This window comes from Bidens hawaiensis, unplaced genomic scaffold, assembly GCF_021521415.1.
Source record: "Bidens hawaiensis isolate Kalapana, Puna unplaced genomic scaffold, B.hawaiensis_p1.1 tig00005142_1, whole genome shotgun sequence".
Classification (NCBI taxonomy): Eukaryota; Viridiplantae; Streptophyta; class Magnoliopsida; order Asterales; family Asteraceae; genus Bidens; species Bidens hawaiensis.
Window position 1 is genome coordinate 1,030,242 of NW_027491327.1, and position 11,327 is coordinate 1,041,568.

Consider the following 11,327-nt stretch of genomic DNA (forward strand, 5'->3'; position numbering starts at 1 on the left):
GGTTTAGCGGTTAATTAACCGAACCAAACCGAATTAACCGAAACCAAATGTTTATTGTTTTTTTTAACAACCGGAGTGTTTGGTTACGGTTATGGTTATTGCCATGAAATGTGCACGTACACACCCCTAATTTTAAGTCATGTAAAAAATAAACTAGTATTGGCTGGAATTATAGAGATTAATCTTATTATCTAAATTTCGTTTTTGTGTAAATCGATTCTAATTACCAAACTTCAAATTGTACCATTTGTTTCCCATTCCTGTTGTATTTTATTTCAAATTTATGAACTATGCTCCAAAATAGTTGGGAGGTCCTCGTACATGGTAAACCGGATCGTCAGGGGTTAGCAAAAAAAGCGAATAATTGAAGCGAAACCAAAAAACGGAACCAAAATAACCCACCCAAACCAATAACCGACATTTTTGTTTTGCTTATTTCAAGAACCAAAACTTGCAGCTTGGTTTCTGTTATGCCTTGTTGTAAATCGAACTCCAAAACCGAAGCACACCAAACTTTATTTAAGTTTTTAGTATTAGATTTACAGTCCATGATCATTATTTTGGGTCAAAAGTTTTAGCAATATGGTGTTGCGACGACAAAACCGGATTAATATTGTTCGATCATCTAAATGCGTATCTAAGATAGACATTTAAATGTAAGCTGTTTACAATCCTATGATAATCCAAATTTGGTTCCATATCTGAAAAGTATACCAGAAAAGTCAACTATAATGTTCGCTACAACTACCCGATATAGGGGCTTAAGGGACTAACAACGCTTCACGAACTAAAACAAGTAAAAACAAATAGATAATAAAGAATCGAAGAATAAACAATGTGGGAGCGTATCATTGTCATTGTTGGTCATTCGTTAATCTTGCATCCTTGGACATATGGATGGTCAAACTTGATGTATTTGACCCAATAAGATCGGTATCTAGTCATAGCCAACTCGAGCCACGGTTTCATGTTACCGTTGTAGTGAATAACGGCTGCATTCTCGATGTCACTCTTATCGATACTAGGATTATATCCCAAACCGAGTACATGCCAAGATTTGTCAAGTGGATGTGTAAGCCCATAAAACGTCATTAGCCCCGGTGGCAAAGTACCAAGCTTCCATAAAACGCGATCTTCATTCTGATTTCCAACAAAAAAAAAACATTATAACAAGACCTAGATAATGTAACTGAGTAAAAAATAATGAATAAATAAAATAATAATAATAATAATAAACTGACCATATTTTGCCACTTGTGGTAAATGCCGGTAATATCTCTTTTTTTCCATTGCTGGAGGTCAAACATGTTCATCCCGTAAGCCCATCCACAAGCATTCGGGTCAAAGTTGCGGGCAATATGAGGATTTGAGAAATTTAAATACTTATCAAACCGATGGAAGCTTTCGCCACATGTTTCAACAGCACCGTTGACTTTCCCGTGAAGGTCAACCTTCCACAACCCAGTCAAATCTTTCTGGACAACAATGTCATCATCGAGAAAAAGTATTTTGTTTAATTTGGGATAAACTTGAGGAAGATAAAACCGAAGGTGGTTTAACATGGAAAGATACTTAGGGTTTCTATATTTTAGATTTGATGATCCGGCCGAGAGTGTTGTGTGATGATCTGCTTTGAAATAGAACTCTTTCATTGCAGCTGATTCTAGTTGTCGAAGAACGGGACAATATGATGAATTTAGCCACTTGAATTCGTCAACATTTTCTACATGGATGGTAGCTTTTCCAGGTGGATTTAATAAAAACCACATATTCATTGCTCCAAAGTTTAACTTATCAGAAACAAGATGAAAACATGTTTCTCTGGCTCCTATATTTCCACCAAAAAAAGACATAATTAAGCCATGAAAACAACTGTAAACTGTAAACGAGTCAAACCATGAAACCTAGGCCTGTAAACGAACCGAACAAGCTCGTTTATATTCGTTTATTTGATAAACAAACAAATGTGAACAAAAAAAGTTTGTTCATTTAGTTAAGCAAAAGAGCATGAACACATCTCGATTAATGTTCGTGACCGTTAATTTAAATTCGCTTATGCTCGTTCGTTGACGTTCATTTATGTTCGTTTGTTTACATTTTATTTAACTTCGTTAATTTACGTTCGTTAATATATAAATTTAAACCTTTCGGCCCATTACAGTTTGCTATAGTTAAAACAACTTTTTAAGCCCAAAGCATTTTATTCAAGTTTACTTTTAATTTGTTTTAGCTCAGTTAGTCAGTTATGTTTGTTTACGTTCATGAATCATTCGCTTATATTGTTAAAAGAACAAATATAAACAAACAAGAACATGCTCCATTCGTGTTCATTCGGTTCGTTTACAGGCCTAAAGAAACCAAATAAATATTTACCTTAGCATTCATGATTGTGGAATTGACAACCACCGAAGCAGCCAAAACATTATCCGAGAAAAGAGCATAATGATATAGGCTCGGGTTTTCAAGATTCTCACTTTTAGGGAACTTTCTTTTCTCGGGTGGAAGAAGATAATACTCGATTGTTAACCGCATTGATAAACAATGAATTCCATTTGGAATTGTTTTAGCTGCCAATTGGCTTAAAAACGTGCTTTGTTTTTTCAAGCTGCGAACTTGTTCATCAGCCGATTGAAGCATCGCTCTCAACTTCCCAGTAACTAACTTGCAGTCATAAAGTTGATCTCTAGCCTTTGACAGTAACTGTCCCATTGCTTTAATTTTCTCAGGGGCACTATAGTCAACAACAAGACCAAAAATTTAGAAAATAGTTTTCGGATCAAGTTATTTAGCAACTTTTGGTTATTTATAAAGCTAATAAATATAATAACAAAAATAAATTAGTAGCATATAGGCCCGTAAACGAACCGACCATTCAATGAACAGTCAAGCACCGTTCGGCGGGAAGTTCCATTATGTTTGTTTATTTCATAAACGAACGAACATGAACACAAATTTAGTTCATTTAGTTAAACGAATAAACATGAACACATATCTTGTTTGCTCATATATGTTACCACATTTATGCTCGTTATTTTACATTCGTTCGTTAATATATTCAATTAATTTTTTCAGCTCAAAACAACTTTTAGTAACTTTTTAAGCCCAACAAACTACTCAGTTTTGTTCGTTCATCTATGTTTAGTTATGTTAATTCGTTTATGTTCGTGAACCATTCGTTTATATTGTTAACAAACAATTATAAACAAACACGAACAAGAAAACCCATTAGTTCAATTATAGTTTGTTCGGTTAATGTAAAACGAACGAACACGAACAGGCTCCGTTTGTGTTGGTTTGGTTCGTTTACAAGCCTAGTGGCATACTTACCTAGGGTTAAGATCATTATCTGTTGTCGCGTCTCCTAAAGCACGTTGACTTTCTTTGACTCGGGCTTGTAGTTCACGAACCATATCGGTTTTGTTTTTCATAGATGCAATGCTGACGTAAACCCTAGCCATGATCATTTGGTCTCGCATTAACCGTACGGTTGTGTCTATGTTTTCACTATCGGTTTCTTTCCTCCATATACTGTACTTCCCGAGAACAGCAGAGTCAACTGATCTGGACCGTTCAATGGCTGCATTTTCAAGCTTTAAAGATACATCATCATCTTGCTTCAATAAATCCGCTGCTCGTTTTTGACGTCTTTGTTCTCTCAGTTGCTACATAATAGATTAACAGACCATGTTTAATAATTTGTTGAAGGTAGCAATTTTGACCTACTTTCTTATAAATGGGGTCGGTTTGGGTCAAATGGGTCAAAACTTGGGCAAAGTGAATTTTGATGTCTGCAAACACCTAAATCATTTTATTCAAAAAACTATGATCATTAATATAACAGTATAGTTTTAAAGGTCACAATTTCAACCCATTTTCTTAAATGGGCTGGTTTCGGTCAAACGGCCGGGTCAAAAGTCATCCAAAGTGAATTTTGATGTGTGCAAAAGCCTAATCATTTTATCGAAAAACAAATGATCATTAACATAATAAAATGGTTTTAAAAGTGAAAATTTCGACCGATTTTCTTATAAATGAGCCGGTTTGGATCAAAACGGGTCAAAAGCCGTCCAAAGTAAATTTGAATGCATGCAAACACTAAAATCTCTAATTCAAAAAAACATGTTCATTTATATAATGATATACTTTTAAAGGTTGCAACTTCAACCCATTTTCTTACAAATGGGTTGGTTTGGGTCAAATGGGTCAAAACTCAAAAGTTGTGCAAAGTGTATTATATTGTACGCAAACACCTAAATCATTTATTTAAAAAATGCATGATCATTAACATAATAATATAGCTTTAAAGGTGGCAATTTCAACCCGTTTTTTTATAAACCGGTTGATTTGGGCCAAATAGGTCAAACGTCATCCAAAGTGAACTTTAGATGTATGCAAACACCTAAATCATTTTATTCAAAAACATGATCATCAATATAATAATACAATTTATTTGTTCATAAGTTCAAATACCCTTCTTGCAAGGTTTGCGGGTGAATCATCACGTTGAGTATGATCAACTGCATTAAAAAACAAACATAAACATCATTAGACTTACATACACCAAACTTATTTCCAAAACATTAGTAAAAAACCAACATTTACCATCAAAAAGAGTATCTTGTTTGACTTTAGTGGTCTCTTGTACGTTAACACTATCAACCACATTTTCTTGCCCGTCAAACTTCCAAGAAGCCGAAAAGTTGTTTTTCCTGAATGAATCAAGACTCAACGGTCCCATATCCTCTGTGTTGGCCTTGATGACATCAATAACCTAAAAAATACAGATAAAGGTTACTAAAACCAAAAATAACAAAATAATAACAGTTTATGACTTATTCAATATCATACCTCCTTTGAGAAAAGAGATTTGACATGTTCCAAAGCAAGCTTTGTTCTCCAATCTACATCCTGCAATTCTTGATGTTTGCTAATTGAATCATTTTGATCTGCATAAAAGAATTCAAAACCAATTGTATAATTCAACAAGCAAACATTCAACTTTATAAAGCACAAATTGGTAAAATGGCAGCTAGCAATAACTCTAGCTAGGGATGCAAATGAACCGAACACTCCGTGTAGGTCCCAAAACGGGACCTAACACTCCGCAAATTGTAGGTGGAATTTGTTTATGCTTGTTTAATAAATGAACGAACATGAATAAGGAATTTCGTTAAATTAAGTAAATGAAAGAACACGAACAGAGGCCATATTCGTTCAATTATGTTCATCGTAATGCACTAATGCGTTCATTAACATTCGTTTGCATCCACTTATGCTCGTTTGATTATGTTTGTTCATCAAGGGATTTTAATATTTTTTGATGACTTTTCTATTCTTATCATACAGATTTAAGCAAACTTATTAACTATAAAACAAATATATACATGAGTTTCATATGATCAATTTATATGTAAATGAACATACGCACATAAATGTTACAATAAAACACCAACACAAACTTTGTAGCCAGACCAAACCGAACCTAACACTGTCCACTCTCGGTTAGCCAAAAATAAACATTTTTTGTGTTCGTCAACCGCTCACGAACAAGTTCATTCCTAAATGAACGAACATGGACAAGAAATTTTGTTCGAGAACCGTTTGCTTGTCCAATAAAAGCTTAACAAACCAACATGAACAAGGCCTTGTTCGATTCAATTCGTTTACAGCCCTATCAACGACACAAACACTCAACTTTACAAACCACAAATTAGTAAAATTGCAGCTAGCAACAACCCTAAAGCAACGCATTACAATAAAATCACACCAATCACATAAAAACTATTAAACTTGAAACGCTATGAATCACTCACTAAGCAATCAACTCACTTGAATAAATCCCACGGCCAATGAAGAACACCATGGGCACAAGAACCAGAATCAACACAAGGGTCACAACCGGAAACCGGGATCCACCGCCTCGGGTTCTATAATAAACACTTGATCCGCCTCTCTTGATCGCCATATTCGATTAAGGGTAACCCTAATCGCAGATCAAGGTATACAACTAGTGGGTCACAATAATAATATTATTAGTATTAGTAAATTGCATTTGCATTGCATTTGGGGAAATTGAAGATAAAGATTGATACTTTACGAGCCCTAGACTTACCAATGCAACTGGGTTGAGTAAAGATCTGTAATTGCGGGCTGGGTTTTGTAAATCTTGATCTGGGTGAAGGTTTTTAGCGAATCTTGAAGGGTTTCGTGACTGTAATTCGTACCAATTTCTTTCTTGGTTGTTATCTTCCACATCACAAAGACGCCATTTATGCCAGTGATTTGCTTCAAGATTTTGGGTTGTGTTTGTTTGCACCCCTCAACTTTGGATTTAAGTGAGTTTAAACCAATGTTTTCACGAATCGGACACCGACGGACAACTGGTTCACTGGTCCGACCGGATCGGTGGTACAAGTCTCTAACCCTTAATATCACAAGAGAGCATATTTGCGTCACACATTTGCACCACTAGGCTACATGACCTCTGATTGAAAGAAAAACATGAGGTTGCTGTGTGTTCAAGTTAAATGGTAAAGGTGGAAGGCGACAGGGACAAGCTAGGAGAGGTGAAAGCAGCAACCATGGTGATGACATTGAGGGATTTGCGGTAAGTAGTTTTCGATTATGAGGACAAATAAAGAAGAGATTAAGACCTGTGTGAGCGAGAATCGGGAATGAAGAGAACATGAAATTGTGAACACTGTTCATGTGTTCGATAATGAAAGGCGTCTACATAGGGTTGCGATAAGCATCTGGCGTGCCCTAATAAACAATATGTTTATCATGTTTTATAGACTACAACAAAACCTTGGTGCAAACTAGAGATGTGAGTGAGTCAAGCTGCTTGTGAGTAATTTGATACTGGCTTACTAAAATCTTGAATCGAGGAGAATTTAAATGAGTTTGGGCCTGAGTTTGAGTCTGAAAATAAGTTTGTTTGTTAAATGAGTCCGAGCTTCACTTATCAAGCTCGAGTAGGCTCATGAGCCTATTGTTTATATATTATTTATGTAATATATTAAATATATGTTTATAAAATTATTTATTGTTTTATAAATTTAAGATTAAAGTAACTAAATGATATATATTGTGTTATATTATACAAATTTACAAATACAAATATACATAGAAACGATTAAAATTATACGTAATATAATAATAAGCTAACAAAGAAATAACAAATGAGTCAGGCCCGAGCAAAACTTGAACTTTAAATATATAGTTTGAAATGGACCAAGGTCGAGTTTGAGCCCTCAAAACTTAAACGAGGCAAATCAAGCCTAGAGGAGTTCATACTCTTAATGGCTTGTTAATTTACACCCGTAGTTTGAGATCCCTATGTGTGAAACATCTTAACCCCTTCCATCTATAAACATAAAGTTGAGTAAACTTAATACACTAAATTGCGGGATGATATGATATCCATAACTGGAACAGCTAAATTAGATAAAGACAAATTTAACTGAATAAAATAGATTCATGTTTAGGTTTGAATGTTTGTAAGGACATGGCATTCCAATGTTTGTTTACATTACCTTACCACCTAGAATGACCCTTTAAGTCTTGGTATAGTGCAATGTGTTTTCTTCTTTGGAGGTCAAGAGTTCGGGCTCGGTGATAGACTTTGGTATAGTATTATTAAGGTAGATTAGAACGTCATTCAAAGAAATATATACAAAGAAAACTCGTTAAGAATGTTTACTATATTAAATTACATGAGTTGTTTAAACAATTCACTCAGAGGAGCCACTTGCAATGGCGATGGTGGTGGAGGCACTGGTGACATTATCTCGTGGGTGATGGTGATGGCTCTGTCAAGGAATCAAGCATAGTTTATACTTTATAGTATTTTTGAAGTGTTGTATATACACACGGGAATCATTATTTATTTTAGTGTTTTATACTTTTATTAAAGAATCATATAATTTATACTCTCTACGTTTTCTTTATTCCTTCCATTTCCAACTCAATGACGCCATCTCTCTCAGCCCGTTTCCATCCGGCCCATTTGCGTTTTGTGGTTTTGTTAAGATGACCCATTTCTTGTTGTCGTTATTCTTTCTATTTATATTTTTATATTTGAAGTTTCTTTTTCGGGATATTGGATTTTAATAATTCAAATTTTGTTTCATTGACCGGTGCTAAGCCAAACATTAAAAATGTACCACAACAGTCTCAAGTTTCGATCTATTGGCCGGCAACGAGTTTTTTATTAACGGGATTAGATTCCGTAAGTTTTTATTAAACGAATGAACCACTTTTTTTAACTCAAATAAACGAACCGAACTACTTTTCAAACAAAAATAAACTAACCGAACCACATCAGAAAATTGTTCCGACTTTGGTTTCCCTTCTTCTCTTTTGTTCTTAGAGTCTAACTCACTCTACAGATATCTATTGGGAGATTGACTATCTCAAATTGGTCTCTATCATCACGTTACTAACCAGGCCCTTGATGGTGGCGTAAGGATGCCAAAACAAAAATAGGTTACACTTATGAAACCGACAAAGAACAACATATTGACACGAGTTATATTGGCGCAAATTTAACCAATGCCTCAATCGCAAATGCTGCCATGAGTCTTTGTTCCGAGTGGTTTTCCTTGTCATTAAAATATGTGTAACATCAAATTGTGTACTCAGATACATCATATATGCAAATTCATACAATTATTCTTACTCAAGTCAAGATGATTGAAACAACCTTTAAAACAATCAAATGCTTAGCTGCGTAATCTAATATGAAATCAAGACAGACAACAAATCATTCGTGATACACTAACGATCTATACAAGATGAAAAAGACAACGGGTTAAAACCCTGAATTGGTTCTTGATGGAGGCGATTAGACTTCCATAATCTTCAACCATGAAGGAGCCCAAAGCGTCCAAGTTATATATGCAAAAAAGAAAAAAAGAACGAATATGGATTATAAAACTGTAGAAGAACGTGTAATTTGAACATGAATCAATGACTAATCACAAAAACAGTTCTAATTTGAACATGAGTCAATGACTAAGCACAGAAACATGCATTAACAGCTATGTAAAAGAAAATGAAGCATATCAAATACACTCAGGTGTTTGTTTTTCTAAAAAAAATCTGCGCAGGCTATTTTGTCTACGCCGCGTAGACCATGCGCAAACATTGCAGCTGCACACTGTTTCTTTTTTCAAAGACGCTTCATTAAGAAGCATTTACGCAAACTCTTCTTGGTGCAGACTTGGCTCATCACCACCTACCAGCACCCACTGTCCACCACCACCACCCACCGTCCGCCACCACCCACCACCACCGCCGTCCACCACCACCACCCACTACTACAGTTTATACACCACCACTAGTTAATTTTAGATGTTTACAGACGCTAAAAAAACAAGCAGTCTTCTTCTTGCAGACAGCAGAGGTTTGGTCCACCTTTTTCTTCTATAAATGTGGCAAACAACACCTTAATAATAGTACTGGCAACTCCTTAAAACATGAGTAACTTTCTTCACACTTCATTGGTATAGCAGAACGTCGTAAAATAACACTTATGCCAAAAAGAATAACTATTCATAAAACTTCATGAAAATCCCAATTAAAATTATAGTTTGCTTTGTTTTTAAAAAATGTGCATAGTTACTTAAGAACTAATACCAAAAGACTGAGTTGCCACGAGACTAAACTGCTTCATATCCAAGAAGATCACATTCATGAAACTTAATTAGTATCACACATGACACATTTATTCACACAAAGTGGTCCGAACTTGTGACCAACTCAGAGAAGATATTGTTGAACTAATATCAACTGATAACATGCTGCAAATGTTTTAACAAAATTCAAAAGAACCTTATATTTTGATGCTGTGCGTGTCAAGCAAATTGCTAACTTAGCATACCAGGTTTTGGTTAAAAATTGAAAACCAAATGCAGATCTAATTTGCCACTAAAACAGAAATTTTGATGGTTCTAGTAGCAGAGCAAGCAGATAAAAAATGAGAATTATCAAGTTAAGAATAGCACCAACAAAAGAAAACTGATCTATTGCACCAATAAAAAATGAGAATTATTTATAGCAACTTTCTGTTGAAAATAAGAAAATAATTTGGGGATCAGTCAATACATCATTTACCGGAATAAAGAAATCGCAGCTCGTTTACAGCCATAATCTTTTTTCCTATAATTGTATAGTTTCCATTGATACATCTTGTAATCAAGTACCTCAAAGGAACAACTGGTCATGGAGTTTTATTCAGATCTAATGGCCATTTGGAAATACAAGCCTATACCGATGCTGATTGGGCCGGAGATGTAGGAGACCGAAGATCGACATCGGGTTACTTTACCTTAGTCGGAGGAAACCTCGTGACATGGAGAAGTAAGAAGCAGAAAGTTGTAGCTCTCTTAAGTGCGGAAGCCGAATTCAGAGGAATTGCACGAGGAATAAGTGAAGTTTTGTTCATAAGAAAGCTCTTAACCGAAATCGGTTTTCCACCAAAAGAAAGCATAAAGCTCATGTGTGATAATAAAGCTGCAATCCAGATCTTAGAGAACCCGGTACAACATGATCGAACAAAACATATAGAAGTTGATAGGAACCTTATTAAAGAAAAAATTGGAGCAGGTATTATTGAACTCCCGTTCGTTCAGTCAAAGGATCAGCTAGCAGACATACTAACAAAAGCAGTAAATGGAAGAGTTTTCAACTTTTGTCTAACCAAGTTAAGTATTGAAAACCCCACTACTCAACTTGAGGGGGGGAGTGTTGAAAATAAGAAACTATTTTGGGGATCAGTCAATACATCATTTCCCGGAATAAAGAAATCACAGCTCGTTTACAGTCATAATCTTTTTTCCTATAATTGTATAGTTTCCATTGATACATCTTGTAACTTATTATAAATTGGGGACTCCTGTTCATTGTAAAAATACACAAGAATAAATCAATTCAAGTCAATAATTTCAATCTCTCTTATTTTCAACACTTTCCATGTTTATAGTGGATGCTAACAAACTACTCAAAAATAACTCATAGCCGCAGAAAGTTGAGGAATTAACCTATTAGCAGATAATATATAAATCTGTTGTCTGATAATATATAATATATGTATTTATATTATCTGCTAATATAACCCAAATGTACTCATGTTGGCACCGTGATTCAAAGCCATTTCTCTTCTTTTCTTCTCACATAGAGCAACCACCACCATTCCCACAACTGAGAAAACAAGCTCAATTCCAAATCTTTGAAGGTTTGTGAGTCTTTTTCCGATCACGGTTTATTGTTATACAAACTTATACTTGTTCATATATAATATATATAACCTATTAGCAGATAATATA

At 34.9% G+C, this 11,327-nt stretch overlaps 1 pseudogene across 1 annotated transcript; it reads right to left on the reverse strand.

Moving 5' to 3' along the window:
* Window positions 1–860: 860 nt before the first annotated feature.
* Window positions 861–5,965, reverse strand: LOC143629039 (polygalacturonate 4-alpha-galacturonosyltransferase-like; annotated as a pseudogene). The gene is made up of 8 exons (XR_013152864.1): window positions 5,830–5,965; window positions 4,849–4,946; window positions 4,603–4,771; window positions 4,471–4,517; window positions 3,328–3,662; window positions 2,374–2,731; window positions 1,242–1,828; window positions 861–1,140 (listed from the first exon to the last, which is right to left on the reverse strand). The product of XR_013152864.1 is annotated as a polygalacturonate 4-alpha-galacturonosyltransferase-like (transcript).
* Window positions 5,966–11,327: the final 5,362 nt, after the last annotated feature.